The sequence below is a fragment of the Cygnus olor genome, chromosome 8 (genome assembly GCF_009769625.2).
Source record: "Cygnus olor isolate bCygOlo1 chromosome 8, bCygOlo1.pri.v2, whole genome shotgun sequence".
In the NCBI taxonomy this organism is placed as follows: Eukaryota; Metazoa; Chordata; class Aves; order Anseriformes; family Anatidae; genus Cygnus; species Cygnus olor.
Genome location: NC_049176.1, coordinates 30,841,017 through 30,865,517, shown reverse-complemented (window position 1 = coordinate 30,865,517; position 24,501 = coordinate 30,841,017). Strand labels below are relative to the sequence as shown.

The window sequence follows — 24,501 nt, the reverse complement described above, 5'->3', positions numbered from 1 at the left end:
TATAGGAGAACCAGGAAATAAAAGGCCGAACGCCAGCCCCGCCGCGGAGCCGTCTGGCTGGTGGCAGAAGGGCGGCACGAGAGCCGCGGTGTGCGGCGGGCCCGGCTGGGCCCGGCTCTGCTTGGACAGGACCTGGCGTGGAGGCAGGGGAACACGGCAGGGCTGTCTTGAGGCCTTGGGACTGGAGAACAGACCAGCTGGGTACAGCAGAGTTTGGGGGGAGGGAGGATGCAGTCAGTCAAAGTCGCACCAGCGTTGAAATTTAACTCCAGTCGGCCCAGGTTAGCGCTCGCTCGAAGGAGATGCTCCGAGATGTTTTTCTCCGGTGTGTACGCTGGTGCCGCTCGAATCGCCAGTGCAGAAGATATCTGCAAGTTCTGTTTTGCCCATATAAGGGGAGCGGTAGGCATTTCCTCCTGGCACTTGTTTGTAAAACACGCAGGAAGTTGCACCTTGGTCAGGGTTTGTGCTGGGTGACGCCGTGGGACAGGTGCTTGGGAACCTGGAGCAGGAGCCTCGGCAGCCGGCAGGTCACATCAAGCCCTTGCTGTCGTCTGCAGTGTTACAAGCGAGCAATCGCAGGCAGATTTCTGTTTTTTATGTAAATATATTCATAGTGATTCGATTCTCCTCGAATATCGTACTTGTCTAAGTGTCTGCGTGCCGCTTGCCCCAAAGCCCAGTGGAACAGAGAATACTCTACGCTCGTACAGTGCAAAACTGCGAGCTTTTGACCTTTAGGAAAGGTTAGGTGAAAAAACGTGTAAAAAGTCAAAGTGAGTGGGTTTAAATTTGCTCAAGAATATAAACGTGGAACGGGAATGAATCTAAGCTTGTCAACTCCTGGAAGTCTCCGTGCTGCAAAAATATTTCGGAATTAATGTCGAATTTCTTTAAAAATAAGAAGCAGAGTCTGGAAATCCAGAACTGATAGGGAGTGTGCTGTTTCTGCATATCCAAATTGACTTGTCTGCTAAATGAATTTAGGAAACAAATGAGAAACAAAACCTGGAGAGAATATCTGGTAGAAAAGCTTTGGAAAGCAGACCTGCATCAGCTGCAGAGCAAAAAGTGAAGTATCTGTGAGCAGTCACAGGAGAGACTCAGTGGGTAAAATCGACAAACCTTTTAAACTCATTTTTTTGTAGGCAGAGCCCACAGCTTAAAGTTACTTTAATTCTTCTACCTCATGTCTAGAGTGGCTGAGGTAATCCAGGGTTCTCGGTTTGAAGAGTAAGCGCTACTAATTTGGTAAATTTAGGTTAACTTTTCTGTAGTTTGGTCTTGCAGATAAAAGCCTAACTTGACAGAGAGCAGCTTCCCTTTTTTGTGCAGAGAGGAAAAATCTTTGAGTTCTCTCAGGCAGCATCCTGACTGTCAGGCGTGCTGTTGCGGACAGGAAGGCTTCACCTCTTTCCTACCACGCACCTCCCCATCCTCCCTCGACGTGGAGGTGGAGGGCGTTTTTTCCCCTGCAGAGCTGGCCCCGGGTTTCCTGGCACCTGGCTGCTGCTCGCTTTGGTACGAGGAAGAAGTTCAAAATGCAGCACAAACCCGAATGGAGAACCCTTGACTCTGCATGCTGCGTTGGGCATGAATTGCACGAGAAAGAGCTGCCCTGCGTGTTTACATAAAGAGGAAGGTGTTTGAACTGTTTTGAGAACTTAAGCTGTTTAGATATGAAAACAAACCCTTCAGACTGGCTTGTGTTTGGATCTGAAAAGGGTCATTAACAGAAGCCATAAACCAGAAAGTGTGATCAGAAATAGAGATAGAGAGAGAAGACAGAGTTTGGTCTTGGTTCCTGACTTACCTCATGTCCATCGGTAGCTAAAAATCATTCAGAATAAAACATTTCGTCATAAACTGTCGATATTCAAGTTGGACTTGCGACAAAGGAACGGCAGTTTGTCATTTCTTACTGATCAGGCATTGTTCCTGTAAACGCACTCAGATTGCTCTGGGTCTCGAAAGCACTTAAAATGCAATTACATTTCAGGTATCGATAATGGCAGACACTTGCCAAATTGATAGAAAATGGCTTTTCCTGTTCAGCGCGCGTTTCGGTCAGTGAGTCCTTACGGCCTGCCGTTCGCAGAGGAAGCTCTGCCAAGGACCGACCGCTCCGTTCTGCTGCTTGGGTGAAACGTGAAGAGAAGGAGAGCGGAGTCTTAGCAGGATTTTGGGGTGTCTGGCAGCTAAATTGTTACTCCCAACTGTTTCTATAGCATTGATCCAACGCGTGAAGTGACAGATTAGGGGAAGATTGATCTGCTCCTTTATTTGATGTTTTCGGCAGCGCGTTGGGTATCCCATCCAGTATTCTGTTTTTCCCATTCACCTGGCCCTGTGGAAGAGCCAACACGGCGTTAAAAGCCGCTAGGTTACGTGGGGGTGGTGGTGGTGGGGTAATGTTGGCTCTCTTGGGCAAACCGGCTGCAATTGCTCTTGATTCAAAGCGGAGGGGGAAGTGAGGAAGCGTGATTTAGTGGCTTTTATGTCCTGGCTGGGTGGGTTTTTAAGGAGTAGGTCCTGAGAATTGTTCATTACGAGGGTGGCTGAAGGGCTTAAAGCTTCAAACAGTTTTTCTGGCTAGAATATTTTTTTTCTGTTGTTCCTGAGCTGATGATATAAATAACTGCATAAATGATAGAAAACTTGAGCTACGTGAAATTGGAAGAGCAGCTTCGTACATGGAAAAGCGCAATCTGTATGTCTCACTGCATGCATTGGCCTTTTACCATGCTTTTGATGCCAATAGTGACACAAATGTGTTTGTTTATATGGTTATTATTATTGTTACTTAATGTTTTGAAATACCTGTCACACAGAATTGTTAGATTTTTTTTCCCTGCAGGAAGTGAAAGATAAAAATAGGAAATAAAGGGAAAGAACGGAGAATCGGAAGTTAATGGAAAAGCTCGGGATGTGCACATCATCCTGAACTAAGGAGAGAGGCAGTGCTGAAGGCCTGGAACAACCAAATCGGAGCTGGTGCTTGATGCAGAACCTCCCGGAAGGCTTAAGGTGACCAAATGCAGTTGCAGCTGACGAAGAAAAGGAAAATCGCTTGTGTTAGTGGAAGTGGGTGAGCGCTGCTCTTGGTTCTGCTCAGTCAGCAGCTCTGATGGCAGCGCAGCCACCTTCCAGAAACACAGGACACGGCTGCCAGCTCCCCAGGGGGCAGGAGGGCTCGCTAGTAGCGAGCAGGCTTTGTGGGGTGACTGGCTTCAGGAAACGCATCCATCCTAAATGCACCTGTCTGGTAGTTTGTTCTGCGAGGTGCTTTAGGCTTCCCCTTCAAGCTGGACTGTTGATAACTGAGAGTTTGCTGTAAAGTTGGAGGAATTTGGTGTTCAGCGCTAAATTCTCTGAGTTTTGCAGCAGGTAAGAGTTAGCGTGAGTCAAGGCTCGGGTTGTGTGTGTGCTGGAGGAGGGGACAGGAAGGCTCACAAAGATAGGAGCGGGATGGATAAGCGCGTAACGCATCGTTGGATGGGTTTTGAAGCCTTGGGTTGGGTTTGAAGTCCCTCGTTTTAATCTCAGCTGTTGCTGGCTGGTGCCTGACTTTGGCCAAACGGCCTGTTTATTCCTGCAGTGCATTTCTGCCCCAGACTCTCCTGCCAATGCTGAATTCCCTCTCCATATATTGAGGTAATATTGACTCTTGCTATTTTAAACAGGAGAAGATTCCTGTTCAACAGTAATTGCCTTCTTTGAATTAATTCCCAGTGGTGCGGCAAGCACAGCTTCTTGCAGATCAAAGTATTGAATGTTTTTCAGTTGTAAATAAAGAATGAGGGGTATAGAGTTTTGTCATTTCCTCCTGTGAGATGACCTGCTGGTTTCTTACAAACCTTTATTCCAGAGGCTGCAGGTCCAGCTGAGAGAAGGCGTCCTGCCTTAGCTGGTGGCGCAAGCGCTGCTCTTCTGCTGGTACCTGAAATGGAGAGGGGAGCAGCTCTCTGCTGAAGGGCTTTGAAACTCTTGTGCGTATGCAGATGCTGCAGGGTAAGAGAAAGGGCTCCAAACCTTCCAGCCTTGGAAGATCCAGACGTGTCTCTCGTGGTCTTCTGCAGAGACTTGGATCGCTGGTAGTGCAGGAGTTTATTCTGAGATTGGAGTTACGTTGTAAAGCAAAGCGAACATCTGTTGGTGCAGTATTTATTTCAGGTTTGTAAGAGCTTGCCGTCTCTCCACCTCGTGTCTTCGTGGTTTGGCTTTGGAGAGGCAGGAAGGCTGGGGAAAATCAGATGGGACAGCTGCTCTTCCCTCCAGTCTGGAATACACAACACTGCTGGGCAACAGCTCGCTTTAAAGCACACAACAGGACATTGCACGTCCACGAGCAGCTTTAAAATACACAAAGTGCTCCAAGTAAGCCTTTTGTGTCCGTAGGTAAGGAGAAGAAGCGGACCAAGGTACTACATCCTGACTTGGGCAGGGGAGCGAGGGAGCGCTCCGTGAGAAGTTTGTGTGTGTGGCGACTCGGTTCGTCAGGAAATGAGCTTGGCACACCGAACTTTTATACCCATTTTGAGACGCCAGCAGCACAAAGCAGCACATTTAACAAAACGAGCCCTAAAAGTCTTGGCACTCGAGCAGTCTAAATAACTTCCCGTTGGTTGCCATCCATAAATACCTGTCTCTGCACTGCTCGGGATTTCACTGGAGTACAATACATTCAAAGCAGGTTTTTGTTTCTTTGGTAAAGCTCTGTTAGGCTGCAGGGCATTAGTTGTTCAAGAAAAAGGTACGAAAGGTACCATCTAGCTCAAATCTTGCTCTAGGCATTACGCGCGTACTTTGCTATTTCAACCTGCTGCTTTGCATGGTGCTTTTCTTTTCTTCTCCTTTTTTTTTCTTTTTAAATTTTTGACCCAAGGATGTCAGGCTCTCTCACACCTTAGGTTGGCGGTCTCCTGCGTGGAGAGGAAAGGTGGCCTCCCTCAGTTCTGATGTTTTTGATCAAGAACAATTACAGGCTGGCGATTGCAGTTCACGTTATGTCGTTCTCCTGTGCGCTCTTTTGTATTTACTGAGTTTACTGAGTCAAGAAATAACCTTTCACTTTCCGAATGCTTCTGCATTTCGCTTTTCCTCAAAGTATGGCAAAACATACTAATAATTTTGAAATTGTCTGAGCCCGTGTATTTAGAGAGTTTGAGAGTTCAGAAGGAACCAGCCAGTGAAATCACCCAGCCCGGCCTGCGTGCAGCAGCTTCCCTTGGCCTCCCTTGCAGCTCCGTGGCCTGAGCTGGAGCACGCTGCTCTGCAGGAGTTACCTGCTCCTCTGGAAATAAAAAGGCACGTTTTCTGTTTTCCTTTTTGGCTTTCTACTCTTACTGATTTGTTGCATTTGTATTGAACTATTTCTTGCCCTTATTTGAATCTTCTGCCCTTACTTTCATTCTCATTTTTCCACTAACGAGCCATTTAAATATCCCCGGCTTTCTCCCCAGCGGTAGCACTTAAGTAGTAAGTGACCTCGCAGATTTTCTGACGACCAGGTCTTACTGCAGAAATCTTGTTTCCTGCTTGTTTCTGTGACCTCTCCAGTTTTTGGAAGCCTTTTAAAGTATCTGCACCAGCAGAGCATAAACCGTCATTCCCCACCAGCGTGCAGGCAGGGATGCCTTCTCTCCCATCTCGCTGGGACCTCAAACTCTGTGAATTTTCAGCTTTAATCCTCCTGTCGTTTTCTTTTTTTCCTAGATTCAGAGCTCTGCACCGGCTGACTGGGTGGTCCCCAGGTTGTTACCCAGCCAGCACTTGAGTGACGCCAGCTGAGTGATGGGGTGGTCAGTAGCACCCAGAGGGCGAGCACCCCTCAGCACCTCTCCCCCTTGCAGTTTCCTAGTGGAGCCTTCAGATAATTGTTCCCCCGTTAATAGTACATCGGTGACATATTAATATATAATTTATATGTAATCTTTTTCCCTGGGGTCCGTGGCATCCTGTGCTTCAAGGACGTAAGCTGAAGGAAGAGCAAGGTGCAGTTGGTGTCCTTGCTGCAGTAGTGGCTGCGATTCCGTAATTTAGCACGGGTGCTGCCTCCCACCACGTCTAATGCTGACGTGCCTGGAGTTAGTCCGCCACGAGTCGGTACAGGCTGTGATGGACACCATGTTCTTCTGAAGCAGTGATAGGACCTCAGCACCCTTGCAACTGGTTTTCTATGAGAAACATCACCGCCTGGCTTAGAGAGTGGCTTAAATGCATTTTATTGCACTGTCACGTATTGATTTTTGGAAAGTCGCTCAGTAACTGTGTCTTGTAAGAGACGGGGAATAGTCAGGAGTTGATCCGGCTCTGAAGTGATGGCACGGTCAGAGCAAACGAGCCTGTCTCGGCCCCCTTGTTTTGTAGGGTCACAGCTGTTGATTGCCAAGAGGACTTGTGTGCTGTGTCGTTGCCCCGATGGCAGTTCCTGGTGCGTGGAAGGAGCAGGGGCCGTGCCTTTTGATGACGCAGAACAAGCTCCCCGCAGCTCGATGAGCGCGTTGTACGTAGATGCACGTTGCTAGCGTGAGCGTTGCCCACCAGCATTCCTGCCTGGAAGCCTTTGTCTCACCACTGGCATTGTCTGGAAAAAATCAGCTTGTGTTGTTCTGTGCCAGCACTGACTTTGGGAGCGATTCACGACCGTGCATTACGAGTGTTTTCAATAAGAGGTTTAAATTCACTGTTAAAGATAGACTTAGTAAGTGAAAGGACGCTTAAGGAATGCTGACTTAAAAGAAAAAAGAAATCATTTTTCAAACTATGAACAGCGATCTTCGGCCAAGTTAAAAGAAAAAATCCTGCTGCTCTTACAGTTCTGTCAACTTCCTGCACACGTGACTGCAACACAGGCAAGTTACATCTGTATAAGAAGGCGCGTTGGCAAACAGAGGGCTCGCTTTGCTTTAAAAAAAGGCAACTTTCATATCCTGAATATTTGGCGTATGGGAGCACAGCCTGAAAACTGAGATGCCAGTCGTGTTTGCTTCGTTGTACAGGTTCCCTGCTTGCCCTTTGGAACTGACCGAAAGTTTGCCTTGCAGTGAAGAAGGCGTCTCCCGATTTTATCGCGCCGTATTCCTATAAGTTTGCCGTCGAATTAAGAGAAGAATGAGCCAAGATTTTTCTTCGCTTACGGTGTGCGTGTGGAGGGAGGAGGCAGCCGTGCTGCGGGGGTGCCGGCAGGACCGGGGTTTCACGCGGCAGGTTGCGGCGGCGCTGCCTGAGGGCGCTCCTGTTGGGGCTTGTCGCCCCTGCAGCAGGGCAAGCAGCGCGCTCTGAGGATGCCTGCAGAGCGCAGAAGGCTTCCCGTCAGCTGCCTCCCCTGCTTTCCGCAGGGATGTGTGAACCCAGATGCTTTCTGTTGTGACAGTCCCGCTGAAGAAACGCTGGTGTGCTTGGGAGTGGAAGCAGTTCGGCTTCATCCAGCCCTGCGCACACGAAGTAGCGTTCTCTGGAGCTGACGTGCGCCGCGGTGTGTGCCTGCTGACCTGGTACCATCTAGCACACGGAGAAGCGCTTATTTAGAACCACCCTCTTGCTCTCCACGCTTAGAGAATTAATGAGACGTGACAAGGGCAGGACCTGCCGACCTATAAATTTGTGACGGGGCTCTGCCTCCAAAGGGAGACAGATCGGGATCGTGCGTTAGCTCCATCCCTGCAGGGCTGGCACTGTGGGCCTTGAGATCTTCATTCTTTCTCCGAGGAACGAGTCCCTTAGAACTTCTTCAATCCATTATGTCTCTGGTACTTAATTACTTGATAAAGTTTAATTACCAATTAATATAAATTGCTGTTCTCTTATACATATACACTGCTGAGTCCCGCTTGTGTTGGGAGTTCCAAGCGAACGCGGTGCAGACAAATCAGTGCGTGCCGGTAAGGCTGACTAATTACAAGCTTCAAAACCTTCACTTGTACCAAACTTTGTGGCGAGTTCAGCCTTTAAAATACAGCGGAGATGCAAACCACTGTCTCTTCCTGATAATTTTGCTGAAGCTGGCAAAGGCTTTTAAACTGCGACGTCTTTGCTGCATGGCTCCGTCTAGAAGTAAGTCGCGCCACGTATTTCAGCTCGCATTTTTAAAGCAGATGAACCGGCGCTAGTTCCTCATTCAGAGCCAGGGCAGCTTGCACATGTGCTCGATATGGCTTCGGAGGTTACCATCCCCTGGTGCTCGCTGCTCCCTTTCTGCTTGCCCAAGCAGCCCCCGCGGAGCTCAGCCCGGTTCTTCGCGCTGCCGCAGCAGCTGAGGCTCACACGATGGTCAGGGTAGGAAAACAGAGCTGCAGAGGGCCAGGGCACAGCTAGAGGTAGAAGGGGTTTCTTCTATTTAGGACAAAGATTTTAATAAAAGTTTGTTGCTTTTTTTTTTTTTTCTGCCTCAATAACTGCTGTACGCTCTAAACTAAAATCCTTTTTCTTAGTGGAGAGCCTGCAAATGGGATTTGCTGAGCGCCAACCCAAGGCTGAAGAAGAAGCTAATGTTAGTAGAGATCACTTCTCAGGACTTACTTCAGAGTCAAACCCTGGTTAAGGGCACCTTGGTAGCGTGGCATCCTTGTGTAAAGCACCAAGAGCTCCGCTCCAGGAACATCCCATATAGAATGTGCTAATAACAGGGTAAATTTTTTGGCTTCTGTGACCGTCAGTTAAGCTTCCGTCATTCTTAGCTGAAATGGCAGGGTGGCTTTCAGAGCCCTTGCTGCTCTGGAGAGCAGGTTGTGTGTGTGCTATCAGCCAGCAGAAAAGGAGGCTTGGAGCGGCCTGAACGAAGTCCTTTGCCCTGATTCCAGCGATTGCTGGTCACAGTCCCTTAGCTGTCAAAAATTCTTGCGGGGGGGGAAAAAAAAAGTGGTCTGGTATTTATGATGGGTTTAACACTTAGCAAATCAGGTCTTCTGTTATCATCAAAGAAACGAAGTATATAGAACATTTTTTTCTGACTCCTTGAATCTGAGCGTACTTTGGCCTTCCTTGCTGTGGTTGGCAACAAAACAGTAGCAGGCAGATTTCTGTCCCCTCGCAGGTCGTAGGAGCTGGATCCGCTCGTGGTGGCTCTGTGGAAAGGGCTTTTGGTCTTTTCCTTACGTTCAGGTGGACTTGTTCATGAGAATATTTTCCGCCTGTCTTTTTCCACTAGACTTTCAGGTTTTCAGGAGAGATTAATGCTAAGAGATCAATTGTACGCTGAGCACTTGGGGAAAGACAGAAAGGCTCGTTGGGAACTGATGGATGCTGACAGTCAGCTCTCCGGTGGTTTGGTTGCAAAATGGAAAAAGGATTCAGTGTGAGGATCTGATAACTGTGGGTGTCATGCATTAAAAAACATAAAATCAGATCTGTGCCCTCTTCTGAGGGCATTGTTGAGAACCCTGTTCTGCTCAAGCTTTTGGTTGGAAAGGAGCGGGGCAGCACCAAGAGTGGAACGGGCTCTGCGTGAGCATCCTCCTTCCGTGTGGGTGACGCTTCTGCCAGAGCAGAAACTGTCAGGTATATCTCTAAAAACAGTCTCCCAGAACTCCCTCCAACGTGTTGTCATAAGATGCGTTTTGGAGAGGAAAGGAGAAATTGTGGGAAGCGCTGAAATCCCCTCCTCCCCAGCTCTTGCTGCTTCGGAGTCCTGCAAGGATGCAGGTACTCTGTAGGCTGGGTTTGGACGCGATTTCTGCGGTGCCCAGGACACTCAACCTGGTGCTGGGAGCCTCCAGGACGGCGTTCAGCAGGAGGTGACATTCGCTGCGGTGGCTGTTACGTGGTGCTGTGACAGTCGTCGTGGCGCACCGACAGGGCACGAGCAAGTTCTGCCCTTGTTACGTATCTATAAACCTACAGCGTGCTGCGGGTTTGGGATTTATTTCCCCTTAGAAATTAGGGGAATAAAATTTTCTATTCCCAAGGAAAGATTGGGTCTACAGTGCTGGAGGAGCGATGCATCCAAGTTACTGCAGGAATTGCAGCCAGGTTTGGCTTTTCTTTAAAAAAAGAAGCGTGAGATCAGCTCTACCTGCCCTGTGAGTTTGCTCTGTCTGAAGTCTCCTCGATACAGACGGCTGCTTAACGCAGCTAATATTTGCTTAATGTTTAATGAAATAATTGTTCTCTTCCAAAGCCAACCTGCCAGGGTTTAAAACAGTTGATGAGGTTACAAATCAATACTCTTCTTGACCGGCTGCCTCCTAACTAAATCCTGCAATTAGCCGAGCGGGGTGGTTCTCTGGACGTTTGTGTGTTGGTTTGGAGGGGACAGCAGCCCTCCGGCAGTGATTTAGGGCAGGGGTTTGGCGTGAAGCTTCTCATCTGCCTAAAATTCCCCAGGGCTTCTCTAAATGATGAGCAACGCCTCACTTACGTGGCGTGGCAGGTCTTTGTAGGGTCTGGACAGTTTTAGTGTGTATACCTTATATATGGCATGTGCGTAAATACGGGGATGTGTGAACAACAGAAGAATAAAACGTGGCAAAAGCTTTGCTGTTGAAATTCCTGCGTGCTAACTTACGAGTGAAGTTGTAAGTTACTTCTAAGGGCAGAAAAAGGAAGTACTTTTATGGTTAAGAGCACAGAGCCGAGGCTCGGGGAGCCATCTTAGCGTGCTCAGGCTGTGCTGGGGGGGTGGCACGCGCACCGTGCGCCTCCCGGCTTCTTTTTTCATAAGTCTCTACACAAGTGCCTGCACGTTAACGGATGGATTTGCTCCCCTGAGCTTTTTTCTCCGGGTATTCTTTTGCAGGAGGTATCTCTCGCTGCAGGTTAAATGTTTTTCTCCCAGTTAGCAGCACCGTGGTGGTTGCAGATTGTCAGCCTGCGGAGCTGGAGCGGAGCAGGGAATGCCCGGCTGTTTTTCAGCAGTTCCTTTTCTTAATAGTCCTTAGTGTTGAAATTCAGGCTTTGTAATTGGAAAACGTACAGCTGGAGCACGGCGTGTAAAACCAGGGGAGCGGCGTTTTAAATTTCCTCAAACTTTCTCTGCTCTTCGTTCCCCCACCTTGCCTTTCCTAACTTGCTGCTGGGGCGGTCACGGGGAGACCTCTCTGGTTCCCCTTCCTTCTGAGCTGCCTTTGCTCTTGTTTTGTCATTCATGCAGCTACGAAAAGGAGTAAACGTAGCATGGAGCTACGCTCTCTCTATATTTAAAATAATACCCGTGTCTTCACAGCAGAGAATTGATTTTAGGCTCGTTCCCTCCACCATAAATACAGAAGACGTTGCGTCTCATGGTCTCCATGCAAAGTGTGTTGTCAGTTCTGTTATCAAGTTGAAAAGGGGAAACACGAAACCCCAGTCCTAGAGCACAGTTCCTGTTTTTCTGACTTGACAGTTTGAGCTCAGACTTTATCGCTGCCAGTTTTTGGTAGGTTTGGAAGCAAACAAACGCTGTCTGGTGGTGAACAAATGGGTCAGTCTGGGCGAAATGTTTATCTACCTTCGCTTTCTTCCGAGTGATGCTGGGGCACCCCCAAACTGGGGGGTGTTAGGCCATGTTAGGCTTGTCCTGGCAGGGAAGAACAGAAAGTGATAACTTTAAAGATTGACGCAATGTAACGTAGTAGAAAAGTTACTACAGATGATTCACGCCGATGGCAGCCAACACAGCAGTGCAAATAGAGCACCCCACAGCCTGGAGCTGCGCTGAAATAGCAAGTATTTGCTCTAGGTAGTGATTCTCCTCGTGCCTTTTCTTTTCCCTTGATGTTGGTCCCCCCCCAGATTGCTCAGCCTCAACAGAAACTCCCACTTGTTTTGTCAGTGAGAAGTGAAGGTGGAATAAAAACTTGACATAACTTCTGAAGGTTGTGTTCTGATGAACCGACTGTGCGTTGCTTTGCTGCCATCGACCTCTCATGCTTCTTCCCCTGGTCATTTTCTTTATGATCTCTTCTAAGGCATGAACATAAAAATAAAGTTATTTGCATCAGTGGATGCTATAGCGAGTCTGGCAAAGACTTTGATTAAAAATCATATATACCACACACACAGTTCTGGAGGAGTACTGCTGTATATAAGGTGTCCAGATCCCATCTTGCCACCTGTAGCGTCTGTGCGGTATTAAGCGGATTGCAATTGATGTGAATAGCTTGATTAGCCTTGATTAAATTGTACAGCTGCTGCGAAGGCTCTGTGATAGCTGTTCCATTCCCTGCTGCTGTTTTCATCGTAAATGTGCAGCTGAAGCATAGAAGTTACGAACTTAGCAATATGGAAATTCCCTGTATGTGACTGCTAGTTCCTGTAAACTACAGTAAATAAGACTAAGGCTTGCTTTAGAAGGTTTTTTTTATGTTTTTTTTTTTTTTTTTTTTGGTGTGGTTTGAACAAAGGATGGCAGGCTGCATTCACGACGTGCCAACTCCTAGACCCATGGTCTGTTAGGTAGCAGCACGGCTGTGGCTGGAAGGGAAGGGGCTAGGAAGAGGTTTTGTAGAGCGAGATGCTTGGTGATAATAGCAGAATTTTTCAAGAGTGATTTAGCCATGAAAACTTCTGAACTTCTGGTCCTTCTTCACGTTGGCTTTCAGTCCGTTGTAGTGTAATGCCGTGAGTCATTTACTTAGAAGTGATCATTAAAGGCTGAAAGCATATTTACAAAATTCTGATGAAATGCTAATGGTGGGTGTTGCTCGTGGGGACACGCGTGACCCGGCCATGTCAGAGGCCCCGAGGTCGGCGGTGACACTGGCCGGGGCGTAAAATAAGAGAAGTTTCAGGCAGCCCTGGGAAAGTAGGTACGGAGGGAGCTACTCGGGGTGAGTCAGCCACGTTTGAGTCAGTGCTAAAAGTGATTGAACGAGACAGTCCCTCCGTGGCTATTTTTAATATTTGCTTACTCACATTTACTGTCCGGAGCTCTTTACAGGAAAGGCAGTTAAAAGCTGCTAGGTCTTTAAGCTGCTTTTTATGGCAGTGACTTATTTTATTGATTTGGAGTGATGTCTTCAGTCTTGCCTCTTCTGAGAGTTTTAGGTCTTGGCGTAATTTTTGTTCTTGTTCTGCTTCGTGCTTTCGGAAGTACTGCTGTCCAGTGTTCGCTGCGCCGCATCTGGCCCCCCGCGGATAAATGGGTCTCAGGGCTGGACCTTGCAGCGGGAGCAGCGAGGCAGGGTGGTGAAAGTAGCACGGTAGCACCTAGGGATGCTTCTGTGCCCCACCGGGTGTTTCGTAAGGGATGTGATCTAATACATTTAAAAAGTATTTTGGGGTTTTATCCGCCATGAATATTCAATTCACAGTTTTTCTGTTGTATAACCCTGCTTGCAATTTCCGTAATGCTTCGAGTGCTGCCTTTCTCAGGACAGCAGCGCGTTCAGCTCTGCAGTTCTTAAGACCAGTAAGACGACCGGTAAGGTGCAGCCCTGGCCCACGCCTTGACAGACACAGGTATTCTCTTTACAGGTGTTGACAGCTGTATTTGCAGGAGGAAGAAGTAGAGGAGGTCGCTTGGGGTGCGTGCGTGTGTCGTGGAGTTCAGCGGTGGCTTCCTGTTTACTGCTGCTGAGTGAGGATTTGGGCTCGGGCCAAAGAAGGTGCAAGAGTGTGGCTTGTGGATTCGCTGTTACGCCGGCCTGCAGCTGCCCCTCCCCTGCCGTCCCCACCTCCTGGCAAGGTGCTGCAGGAAGGGCCGCAGCCGTGGGGCGCACGCAGGGCCTGGCAGTCGCTTTCCTCTCGTGCTGTGCAAACAAGTGTCCGGTGCACAGCCAGGTTCCTCGAGCTCCGTGTTGGTTCTGAAGCTGGTTGGGGTCACGATTCTTCAGAGCAGAGGCACGGTGGCTGAGTTGGGATAAACTGGGCATGCTTTGGCTGTTAAAGGTGAGATAACTCGTGGTCATCAGCCTCTTGGAAAGAAAGGCCGACCTGTTGTGTGTGCAGCTGGTATCGTGGGACTCATCAGCAACGGGAGGCGAAGCAAGACCTGATGGCTTGTTGGTGCTGAGTCGGGGCAGCAGTGAAATGGTCCTGAGCCTGGAGAGAGGCCTCAGAAGCGAGGGCAGGAGGGCTGCAGCCAAGCAACGTCTGCTCCTGTGTGCTTCTGAAGAACTGCCGTAAAACTGTACCCAGACTGGGAAGTGCGTGGTGAGGATTGGCCGTAAACTTGTATTAAATTGCTCTTAGCCAAAACTGGAAATGGAGGAACAGCGAGCTCCTGTAAACTTGTGTAATATAAAGGCGCTCCCGGGAGTGCCAGCAGACTCCTGAAGATGTAACAGTTACATCAACCATTGTGTAACTTTATTTATTTTTTTCTTTGGGCAGACTTCTTTATAATAGCTAGACTTCAAAGAGTTTCACTCGATGCTCTGAAATACAGAGTATGTGCGACTGGGACTTCTTCCACAATTTCCGTACATCGTGCGACGCTCAGAGGAGGAGGATTTCGTTGTTAAAGGGAAGACCACCAAGTTACCGTGCAGTAGCTGTGCGAACAGGACAAGGAGATGCTTTCTAAAAAGAGAAATCAACGAACTGTAAACAAACGCGAGATGATTCAACCCTATCAGGATTTTGGAGAAAAGTTCAGTCGGACGGGTGAACCGGAAGAGGTACAGGACTTTCTAGGCAGAAAAGTGTTTAGACTGTCAGACTGAAATTGTTCAGAAATTGTTGTGTGTGGTGAGGTCCCATCCATTGCCCCACCTCTCTGTCAAGGGCTAGAGGCTGCCTGGGTACAGATAAACATAAAGGCAAGCTTCAGTCATTCTGTGACCAAACCATCAGCGAGAGGACGCTTCTGAAATCTGCAGCGTAAGCTCCAAAACCTGTAACGCAAACAGGACTCGTGGAGAGAAGAAAAACAAAGTTCTGCTGCTCAGCGATGTACGCTAGAGCCACTGCTGTCTTACCACCTTTGAGCCGCTGTTGACACAACTCTGAGGTCAATATGTAAAACTTACTCCGTTTATCTGGTTAGTTAAAAATAGCCTGGGGATTTGTCCAAGAGATTGAATGAATTGAATGCAAATATTTGGATTGTCGGATAGGGCGATGCTAGGATATAAGTCATCGCTGACAAAATACGCGCAGCAGCAGTTCTCTTGGTTGTGACGAGCGCACCGCGTCAAGCCGCAGCATTCACAGTTAGACTGGGGGTGGCTGTTCAGTAGGAAGCAGAGAACTCGATGAAATCAGTTAAAACTTTGGTTGAAAAATTCCACCGTTACTGGCACGGTGTTTTGAGATCCCGTACTGCTTTACTCAGCTAATCCGGGTGTGTGCAGGCGGGCTGGGTGCTGGTGTCTGTGCCACGCTGGGGATAGCAGAGGGGTGGGCCCGATTTACAGGTTCCTTCTCGGCCCCCGTTCCTGCAGAACAAGCTGCTTGTGGCTAAGTCTGCGGCGCTTAAACGCTGAATTGTCGGTTACCTTTGTTGTCTCGGGAGATCAGAACAATCCTAGATGGGTAGCAGCGTATTGCTCCACTTCAGGCGGAAAAAAACGACTCTTAGATAAGGCTCATTGCAGCGGTTGGCAGCCAGCATCACTTCTATGCCAATTTCTCAAGTCCTGTAGGAGAATCACTACAAAAACAACGGGACCTGTGCTGTCCTAGTATCCAGGGGCCACTTGAGATGTGGCTGGCACCATTTGCACCCTGAAAGCAGCGGGTGATGCCTCTCCAGGTGAACAGTTGTGCATGCATAAAGCAGCAAGTGTTGGCTGCAGGGCTGTGCACGGAAGGCTGAAAGAGCTGAGAAGGAGCATCAAATCCTATTGCTGCAGAGCCACCGCGGTTCGGGCTCTGCTTTTTGGTAACCTTGCTGCTTGGCAGAGCTCGAGTTGTCTATGCAAACCTCGTTTCTAAATAGCTTCACTGGTTGGTTTCCTCTATTTTAATTGGCTTCTGCTGATTTACTTGTATTTGACTTTTAGGAGGAAACGAGCCTGAAGCTGTGAGAAGCGATGTTTTTTTTCCAGATTCAGCTCTTTGTCATGGCTTGGATCAGAGAAAAATGACTTAGGGTGAGATTTGCAGCTGTTTATTACCCTTACAGGTGATATTTAGGGCTTATGTGCTCCTCTTTATGGTAAGGTAGGCAATATATTCATTAAGGCCTGGGAATCTAGAAATAATTGCAAGTAAACTGAAGCATATCCCGGGGGAGAGTCTGCTCATCCAGCTTTTCAGTCTCCAGGCTAAAGAGATGAGCGTGGCTGCGGATGTCTGAGGTCCCTTGTTAGTCTAAGGAAAGACTTGGAAGCCTTGTTTGACCTACTCTAGTTTTCTGTTTTAGGACAAGGTAGGAAGCATCTTGGACTCAATTGCCCAGGCCGGCGGTACGAGGAGCGCGTGGCATCCAGCTCGAAGGCAGACGTCTGCATTGGGTCAGGTGCAGGAGAAAAGGACAATGTGCAAGGCTTGCCAGGCACCCTCCCGGCTCCAGCTGGGGAACGTGTTTTGAACACAGCACTTTTTTCTTAACAAACCATTTACCTGAGACCAAAGCGAGCAAAGGTCAGCGCAGACTCATTTTTCAGCTATGGCGTGTGCTGCTCGTTAGTGGGAGAAGAGGTAGAGCAGCGCTCGGCTTTTTAAAGAGAAAAGAGGAGTTCCTGCCCCAGGCAGTCTGAAAATAAACCAGTTTCAAGATCTGTCACTGTTATTCCTTTTTTCTAAAAGTCAGTTTATGCACCGTTTTCTGTCCTTTTCTGTTTCTCACACGCATGCAACCACCCTGGCTGGCCTTTGGGATGTATGAACCACAGGAGGAGAGGCCCTTGGTGGTACGGATGGAGCAGTCCTGGCAGGGATGAGCTGCTCCCCTGTCCTCCCCCAGAAGCTCCAGCCTTGGCGAAGTGGTGAGGGGAGCAGAAAACAAGCAGTGAATGGACTTGAAGAGGAGCTTCAGTGTCGTTGTCTCTTATTTTGTGTCTGACAACCCCATTAACTAGTGGGGTTCCTTCTTCTGACTAATGGGAGTAAACGTGTTTACAGCTGGCTGTTCTGCAGGTGTGCTCTGGTGATCAGTCAGTCATAAAAAGTAATTGCTCCGCGTGGTTATCGCAACAGCTGGGCAATAAAGACCTGCGTTTCCCACTCATTAAAAACGATGTCCCAACAGCAGCCGGTGCTTCTCCTCCTCGGTCGTACACGTCTTTGGAGAAATGTGCGTGGGCATGAGCGGGCCAGCGTATGCACGGTGCATGCCAGAGGTAGTCACAGTAAAATAGGAATAAAGTTAGCTTCAAGTAGCAGTGTCGGGACGTGAGTCTGGTTCTCCTTTCCCAGGGCTGATCTCCATCGTGCTGCCAGGAGCGGTAGGAAGCCCTGTGTAACTTGAGCCAGAAAACCACCAAAAACTGTACAACTTTGTAGAGAAAACCGCCCAAACTGAGCCAAATATATCCGGTTACTTCGTTTCAGCATGCGCCAATCGCAAAATGCAAGAAAATGACACGAGGACTCGGGAGCTGCTCCTTTTCTGAAGCCGCCTCGCTCACCTGCCCACCCAGCGTTCCCCCTCCAGCAGAGCTCTAACAGCAGGCGCGGCGTTTGGGCCACGTTGCGCTCCTGCGGGTTGAGCGGATCCTCTGCCACCGTGCAGCTCCCTGTCCTCAGATGCCGGAGGCCTCGTCCGTGGGCAGGCTGTGTTTTAACACGAAGTGCTGAGCTAGTCCTTCTCCAGCTTTTCTGAACTTGGAACAAGTTTTCTTTACACAGCCCAAATAGTTTTGATCATTAAAATAGTTTGAATCCGCGTAGTCCAGTGGCTTTCCATGGGAACTTTTTGGGCTGGAAAGCTCCTTGGTGTTCACTTTCTTTTCAGCACGTCTCTCGTGCGCATACGTGGATAAATAAGGTTTTTTTTTTTGCCTGTTTATTGCAGTGTTAATTAACCTGAATGCTTTTGGCTTTTAAGTAATGGTTCCCCTTTGCAACATCTACTACCATTAAAACATTTACCCTCCATTTTTTGACTGCTTTAGTACTAGTGAGAGTGGTAACCTGCATCTTATTTCCAGAGGGTGCCTGGGGACCTGTGCGGTGTGTGGTGCGTGGGGTGGGCTGGAGGGGCTCTGCTTACGGTCACGGAGAAGAGAGCCACGCATGGGGCAAATCTGTTTCCAAACGCAGGTGGTGCTTTGCATGGTGTAGCAGAAATTAAAATGCAGTTTATATCGGGCAGAGGGAGAGGTAGTGCCACTTTTGGACCAGTGCCTCCAACTTTCTAGATGCAGAAACATCTTTTTTTCCTGATGGTTGTAGGGCTTCATGCGTTGGAGAAAGGCTGGCTGGTCCTTCTCGGTGAAGGAATGGGATGTTAGTGCTGGCAGGTAGTACTGCCATATTCCTACCTTACATGTGTACATGTGTGCTGGGGGAAAGGAGGGGGACAGGAAGACAGAAGCTACGCTCCGTTGCTTCGCGTTGCTGGGTTTTGCTGTGCCCGGTGGAGCTTTGGCAGGAGGCAGGTCCTGCCTGAAGGGCACGGGGTGCCACCGGAGCATCCTTTGTCACTGGTAAGGTGCGTTTTTCCTTCTTGGTTTCCTTGGTTCTCTTGATGGCAGTGTAGGTATGCATTCACCTGTCAGAGATGATGGGCAGAAGTGGGTGCGACTGCTGGAGGAGCTGGGTGAGGACAGCAGGAGAAGAGTCTTTGTTTGGTGGCTGCAGGCAGGGAACGTGCCTCAACGTTTCTTGCCAATTTAACTTAATCTGCAGCCCTGTTGGTAAGACCAGAGGCAATCTGTGCTCAGATCTCGAATCCTACTGATTTTTTTCTCGTTATTCCATTCCTGTTCTGCTTGACTGCATGTGGAGAATTGTACAGATGTCTTTGCACCGCGACGTGCAGCTGCACTTGGCACCCCCTGCGCTACCAGAGCACCTGCCACTTCACGGAGATGTGCGTGCTTCAACTCCCAGCTCCTTACTGCGTCGCGTTGGAGCTCTTTATGTGGCGCCTGACGGGAAGGGCTTTGGTTGAGAGACCGTCTTTAACCCTGAAATTGTTCTGGTACCGTGGGGCTACGTGGTCCAGCCAGAACTGCATGCAGAGCTGTAGTGTTGGGGCTACCGGCATTACAGGGAAAAGCAGGAGAATTCAGAGAGGGGTAAGAGACTTCTGAGACCAAAATGCTCTTACTCTTGATAGCAAACCCAAAGTTGGCTCTGAAATGGTATGGTTTTGTAGGTTTATTATAGAACGCATGTTTACTGGTTAGTAGATGTCTTTGTTGGTGGTTTTGCTCTGCACAAAAAGGCAAAGATAACTGGCGAAGTTTTGTTTGCTTTTGTTTATAACTTGTTTTAAATGGTGAGCCCTTAAGAGTGAGCTTTAAAATTATCTTCTCACCACATTAAAAAAAAAAAGAAAAAAAAAAAGCAAACCATCAAAAAACACTTACCAAAGTGCAAAGCCGCCACAGGAAGCCCGTGACTACCAGAAATCTTCGTGAATAAAGCAGTCTGGGGGGTTCGAGCGTCTTGCCATGTGCACAGTAGATGTTGACCAAATAGCTAAAACTGTTTAAGCCTTTACAAGCGGTGAAAGTGCAAAGAGGTGCTAGCATTTCGGCTCCCCCTCGCAGGGCTGCTGCGATCAGCCCGAGGTTGCTCTTCGCCTCGGGTGGTTCCTGCTGCTCAGGAGGTGCTGGGTGCCAGAAGTGCTTCTGGATGGTGCTGGGTGAGTTCCTCCTCCGGGCTGAGGAACTTGTGCTTTGGCGACACCTCTTCCTTCACCCAGTCCTTCTCTGAGGCCTGGTGCCCCCGGCATATGGAGGGGAGGCGTGGGGCCGGGGCTTGGTGGTGCCCCCCAGGGTGCCACCACGTGCAGCCAGGCGCCGGGGAGCAGGAAGCAGGGGGTGGGGAGAACTGGGACAAAAGTCTCCATTTTGTGATTTGAAAGCGAGAAAGGTTAAGAACATCTGTAGTTGCTCTCAAGGAAGTGGCTACAGGGCTGAGCACGAGAGAAGTGACCGTGTGCGGTTACCGCGCCGGGAGCTTCGCGAGAGTGGTCTGTGAGCAGCCGGCGAGCCGCGGCGAGGGGTAGCTCTGCAGGAGCTCTGTGGTCACCGAGAAGTCCCGGCCCCTTCGCATGTTTTATGTACGCTCGAACTAGAAAGCTGTAGCGCGTGTGAAGTCTGCCTACTCGTACCGTTGGTATTTGGGGGAACTACTGCTGCTAATTCTGCCTCTTGTGCTAGAGGCCTCCGAGTGGGACGGGGGAGAGCCGGGCTGGTTACCAGCGCCGGCGCCGATTTCCTGGTAAGTGGGCACGTCGCTGAATTTCTCCTCCTCTGCTCGCCTGCAGAAGAGGCGTGCTGATAGTGTTCTTGTGCTGGTTAAGCACTCTTGCCTTTGCTGGGCGTCAGCTGTTTGCTTGTTTTGGTTCGTTTCTTAGGAAAGATCGAAGGCAGGATTGGAAGTCCAAGTGCCATCATCGTAAATCTAAGCTCTCCTTTTCTTTAAAAATAAATACAACGTAGGATTCCCCCATTGGGGAGCACCAGTGGACCGTGGAGATGGCCGTTATATCTGAAGGGACATATCGTTGCTGTATTATGCTAAAGGTGATGTAGTTTTGTGAAAGTGGGCTACAGAGATGCCCCCGGGTATGTCCTAAGTCTAAATAGTTACCCAGGAGAAACGTGGCAGCTGTAACGGACCTGGGGCTCATCTCCCCTGCACCTGCACCCTGCCGAGCAGCTGGGATTGCTGAGCAGGGTGGATCTGGATGGATCGTGGCATGTAGAACTCCTGCAGAGAGCGTGCAGACGCATAGCGAGTCCCCAGGCGTCAGGGCTCTTCGTTGCATGTATCAGCACGGTGGCATCGGAGAGACTGGAAAGCTTGCGAAGCAGGACAAAGCGATGACCTCTCTTGATCCAGTCCAGTTAAAGAGAGGAGCTGTTGCGAGTCACAGGTCTGCATCTGGAAGGCCAAAGTGCTTCTTCACCTCCCTCCTGGAGGCTTTTCCTGCTGGGGAAACTGCTGGTGGCTCCTACAGCAGTCCCAAGTGGTCGGGGAGCTCGGGGTGCCAGGGTGTCAGGGAGGAAGAAGGGAGGTGTTGAAGCTTTGATGAAGTCCCGGCACACTGCTGGACACCGGGTCCCCGTGTGTGTTTGGGAGCACCATCCCGGCCGGGTGGCTGCTCTCGCCTGAGCACCCGCGGCAGCGAGCTCGGTGTCAGTCCCTGCAGTGTTTCAGTTGTCACACGTGCTGTGTTTTTTCTTCTGGTCCTTCTGCGTGGCAGAGTCTTGCAGCGGAGTTTTAGCTGTTGACGGGCACGGAGGGCACGTGCGTAGTCTGGCCGTGCCCGTTGCAGCGACCTGCCGAGCATCACTTGCCAGCTGAGCCCTGAAGCAACGAGCTTTGCACGCCCGTACCGCTGCCTCTTCCAAGAAAACGTGGATTCGTGGAGCTCTTCGCCACGCCGGCTGATTGTCCCGCAAGCTTTTCCACACATCTGAACTGACCCTCAGGAAAGCCCTGAAATCAGCGCCGTGCCACCAGGAAGAGGCCGAGTTTCCTGAAGACCTGCTTCCCTGCTGGGAAGATGGGGTGGCTCTCGGCCAGCGGGCTTCCGTCGCCACCGCGCGGGGCGAGCCGCCGCATGCTGGCGCAGCACAGGGGACATAGGTGAGCAGCCTGGAGGGGGATTCAGAGGAAGGAAAGGGATCATTAGTGTCGTGTCCCAGGCAGGAATAAAAAAATCAGGTTGTCCATCCTCTCTCTTCAAGCCTGGAATCCCCCTGCAATCCCAGTAGCATCGGTCTTAGTAATGAAGCTTTTTTTAGCTGGTCGGCTTATGGGAAAAAAAACAACAAAACAAAAGCAACAAAAGAACTTTTATCTGGTTTGTGTGTGATGTGAGTTTGGGAGTATCGGCTGTGAGGTGGTAACACAGAAATCGTGTCATTGTGCGGTAGGTGTGGTAGGTTTCCAAGGTGGGTTGAAGCTTGATACGCAGATATATTTACCTCCTAGGTACTGCTTTAGCTGAAAGCTGCTTAACATTGACTGTTGAAGCATATAATATCAGATTGTATCATTTGAAGCTGTTGTTATACCAGAAACTGTGGATGAGAAAGGATTTGGTACAAGTTTATAGTTTAGAAGCAAGCTCAAAGAGTCGCTGGTGGCTATTCTTTCCACACCAGCCCAGCCAGGGGAAGCCAAGTTAGTGTCCAAAGGAACATTGGGCTGGAAAGAGAGGAAAACGGGACTTTGTGTGTGTGCTCACACGTCTACAACTGCAGTTACAGACCAGATGTGGTAAATTAACACACAGCTTTTCGAGTGAGCTGAAAATGTTCTTCCCACATAGGTGACATGTCATGAAATTCGCAGAAGTTTTTGAAATCGCGTTGGAAAAGCACAGGAAATGAGCGCGTTTAGTTCTCATAGTGTGACAGCGAACTGAGTGGGTTCATAAAGCGCTCAGTCTGGTCTGAAGTAGTCAGTACGTGAACGCTATAGGAGCCTGCATCCTCTGCTTTTCAGAGTTAGATTGCTAAAAATGGAAATATATCACATCTGTTCATGTAAGCGTGCGTACAGTGAAGGCTGGCTGCCCTACCCATCATGTGCACTCCGTTTTTCAGTTCTTAAGAACTTCACTACTCTTTAACGTTAACTAATTTTGCTGAAAATTTCCGTTCTGTGTTCTCAGCCCGATGTTTAAAACAAAGTTTTTCAGCATAGATCAGTCACATCGCAGAATGAATACTGTAGAAAAACCCAAGGGGAATTAATAACGCTGTTTGTAGGGCAGAGGTAAACAACGTGGGGTGGCATCACTCTTTGAGAACAAAGCCAACCCCGAACGGTGCGTTCAGCGAAAGGGTCCTGTGGGAAAAAAGGAGGCAGTGAGCGCATCCATCGCGAGGATGAAGTAATAATGTGTATGCACTGAAAGGACACAGATGCAGTTTAGAAGGCAACCTCATTGTGCGCTGTAGTACGGGGTTTGAATTTTCAAAAAGAACATTTTAGGAAAGTCTACATGTTACTTTGTGAGCGTAAGCAATCGTAAACATCCCCTGGCTGTGTCCTTTTCATGAAACAAGAAACTAAGCGGGCTGCGAGAGAAGAAAAAGAGGAAGAGCTTGAAAATGGTGCATAAAACCAAGTTCTAGTTTGGTCAGATATTGTCTGGGATTTTCCTCTCCTTGTGTTTTAGGGACTTTTGCCCCTGAAACAGGCCTTCCAGCTTTGCGTTTTGCTTCCAGTTCTTTGGCTGTGGTGGTTCAAGTGCCTGGCAGCGATGGCCGGGGAGGTGCAGCGGGGCCGGCGCCTTCCTGCAGCTGGGCAGCACCGTCCATCCGTGTCTCGCTTTCGTGTCAGCTCCCCAAAATGTGCAGGAAGCAAAACTTAATTTTCAGGTCCAAGCAAGTCTCAGCGCACAGGTTTGCCTCCGCTTGAGTGTAGACATGAGTTGTGTGGGCTTCTTCTCAAAGCTTGTGGAGGTTTCATTTGTTGCTTTTGCCTGGGAAAATGTCTTACATGTACAACTCCATTGCTCACGTAAGAAACCAGAGCTAGGGGGCATCCAGAGCCTCGTGTGAGCTCATGTGAGATGAGATTTACAAATGCCTGGTGGAGCTCAGAGCCAATTTCTGTGGTGTCTGATACCTTGAAATATCCCCCAGCTGACAATTTAATCCTGTTTCCTTATTCTAGGGAAACGCTTCTTGCGTTTCTGGGTATTTTTGTAGAGCGTGGGCTCTCAGCGGGTGCAGAATGTGCCAGCTTGGCAGGAGGTGTCGCAGCCCCGTCGGCTTTTCTTGCTCCTCCATCCCCACCGACATATTGACAGCTGCCTTCTGGTCAGGGACAGATTGGCAAATAGATTCTGAAGTATTTAGTTTATTCCCCTTCCTTCTCTTTCTTTGACTTTTGAGGCATACAGGGGTTGGGAGGGGTTATTCAACAATGTTGTATGTTTGTCTTTTTTTCCTTAGAAATGCCGGGGGTGTTGGGCTTGAACTGCTCTGCCTTTACTGATGAGATCTTGGCTGCAGCATCTTAGGCAGGAATTGGAGGTTTTCACCAGATACTTTTCTTCCAAATTTTCATAAAGGCTTAATAGTTCAGTAGCCAGACCAGAAGCAAACTGATTTTGAGCAACCTGCCTACTAGAATTCCCTCTCTGTAGGTTTTAACTTTGCATCTTTCTGATAACCAAATTTTTACGGGGTTCTCATCTGTGCATGAGGACAGAAAGCTTTCTTCAGGTCTTAGGTCTGTAGGTTGACCTAGTCCAAAGAAATTAGATGTTGCTTTTGACACTTGTGATGCCGTGGTATTGTTTATGTGCCCGTGCACCAAAAATCACGCATTTTGTGGTTGAAACCCTTTGTGAGAAGGATGAGTCATTGTCCCCCTCTGCTGGTGGGTGCCCTGGGCTGGGAATTGGCTCTCCCTGTCAGCTAGCTGAGCTACTCGGTTACTCCAATACGGGCTTCCAAGGAGGTGGCAAATACATGTGTGTAGGTAGGGCAGGATTTAAGTGATGAAAGAAACCTTTTGCTTTGGGGAGAGCTCAAAAGACTTTAATACATC

General features: G+C 49.1%; 1 protein-coding gene across 6 annotated transcripts in view; it reads left to right on the top strand.

Moving 5' to 3' along the window:
• Positions 1–24,501, top strand: part of JAK1 (Janus kinase 1) — a 71,743-nt gene that overhangs the window by 15,269 nt on the left and 31,973 nt on the right. The window contains exon 1 of one of the 6 annotated variants that reach the window (XM_040566415.1): positions 3,013–3,027. The exons of 3 other annotated variants lie outside the window; for them this stretch is intronic. The gene's annotated coding sequence lies outside the window, so the exon portion shown is untranslated. Of the gene's footprint in view, positions 1–3,012; positions 3,028–7,462; positions 7,478–19,836; positions 20,203–24,501 lie in introns of those variants that run through there. 2 more of the 6 variants (XM_040566414.1, XM_040566412.1) reach the window with 2 other exon arrangements.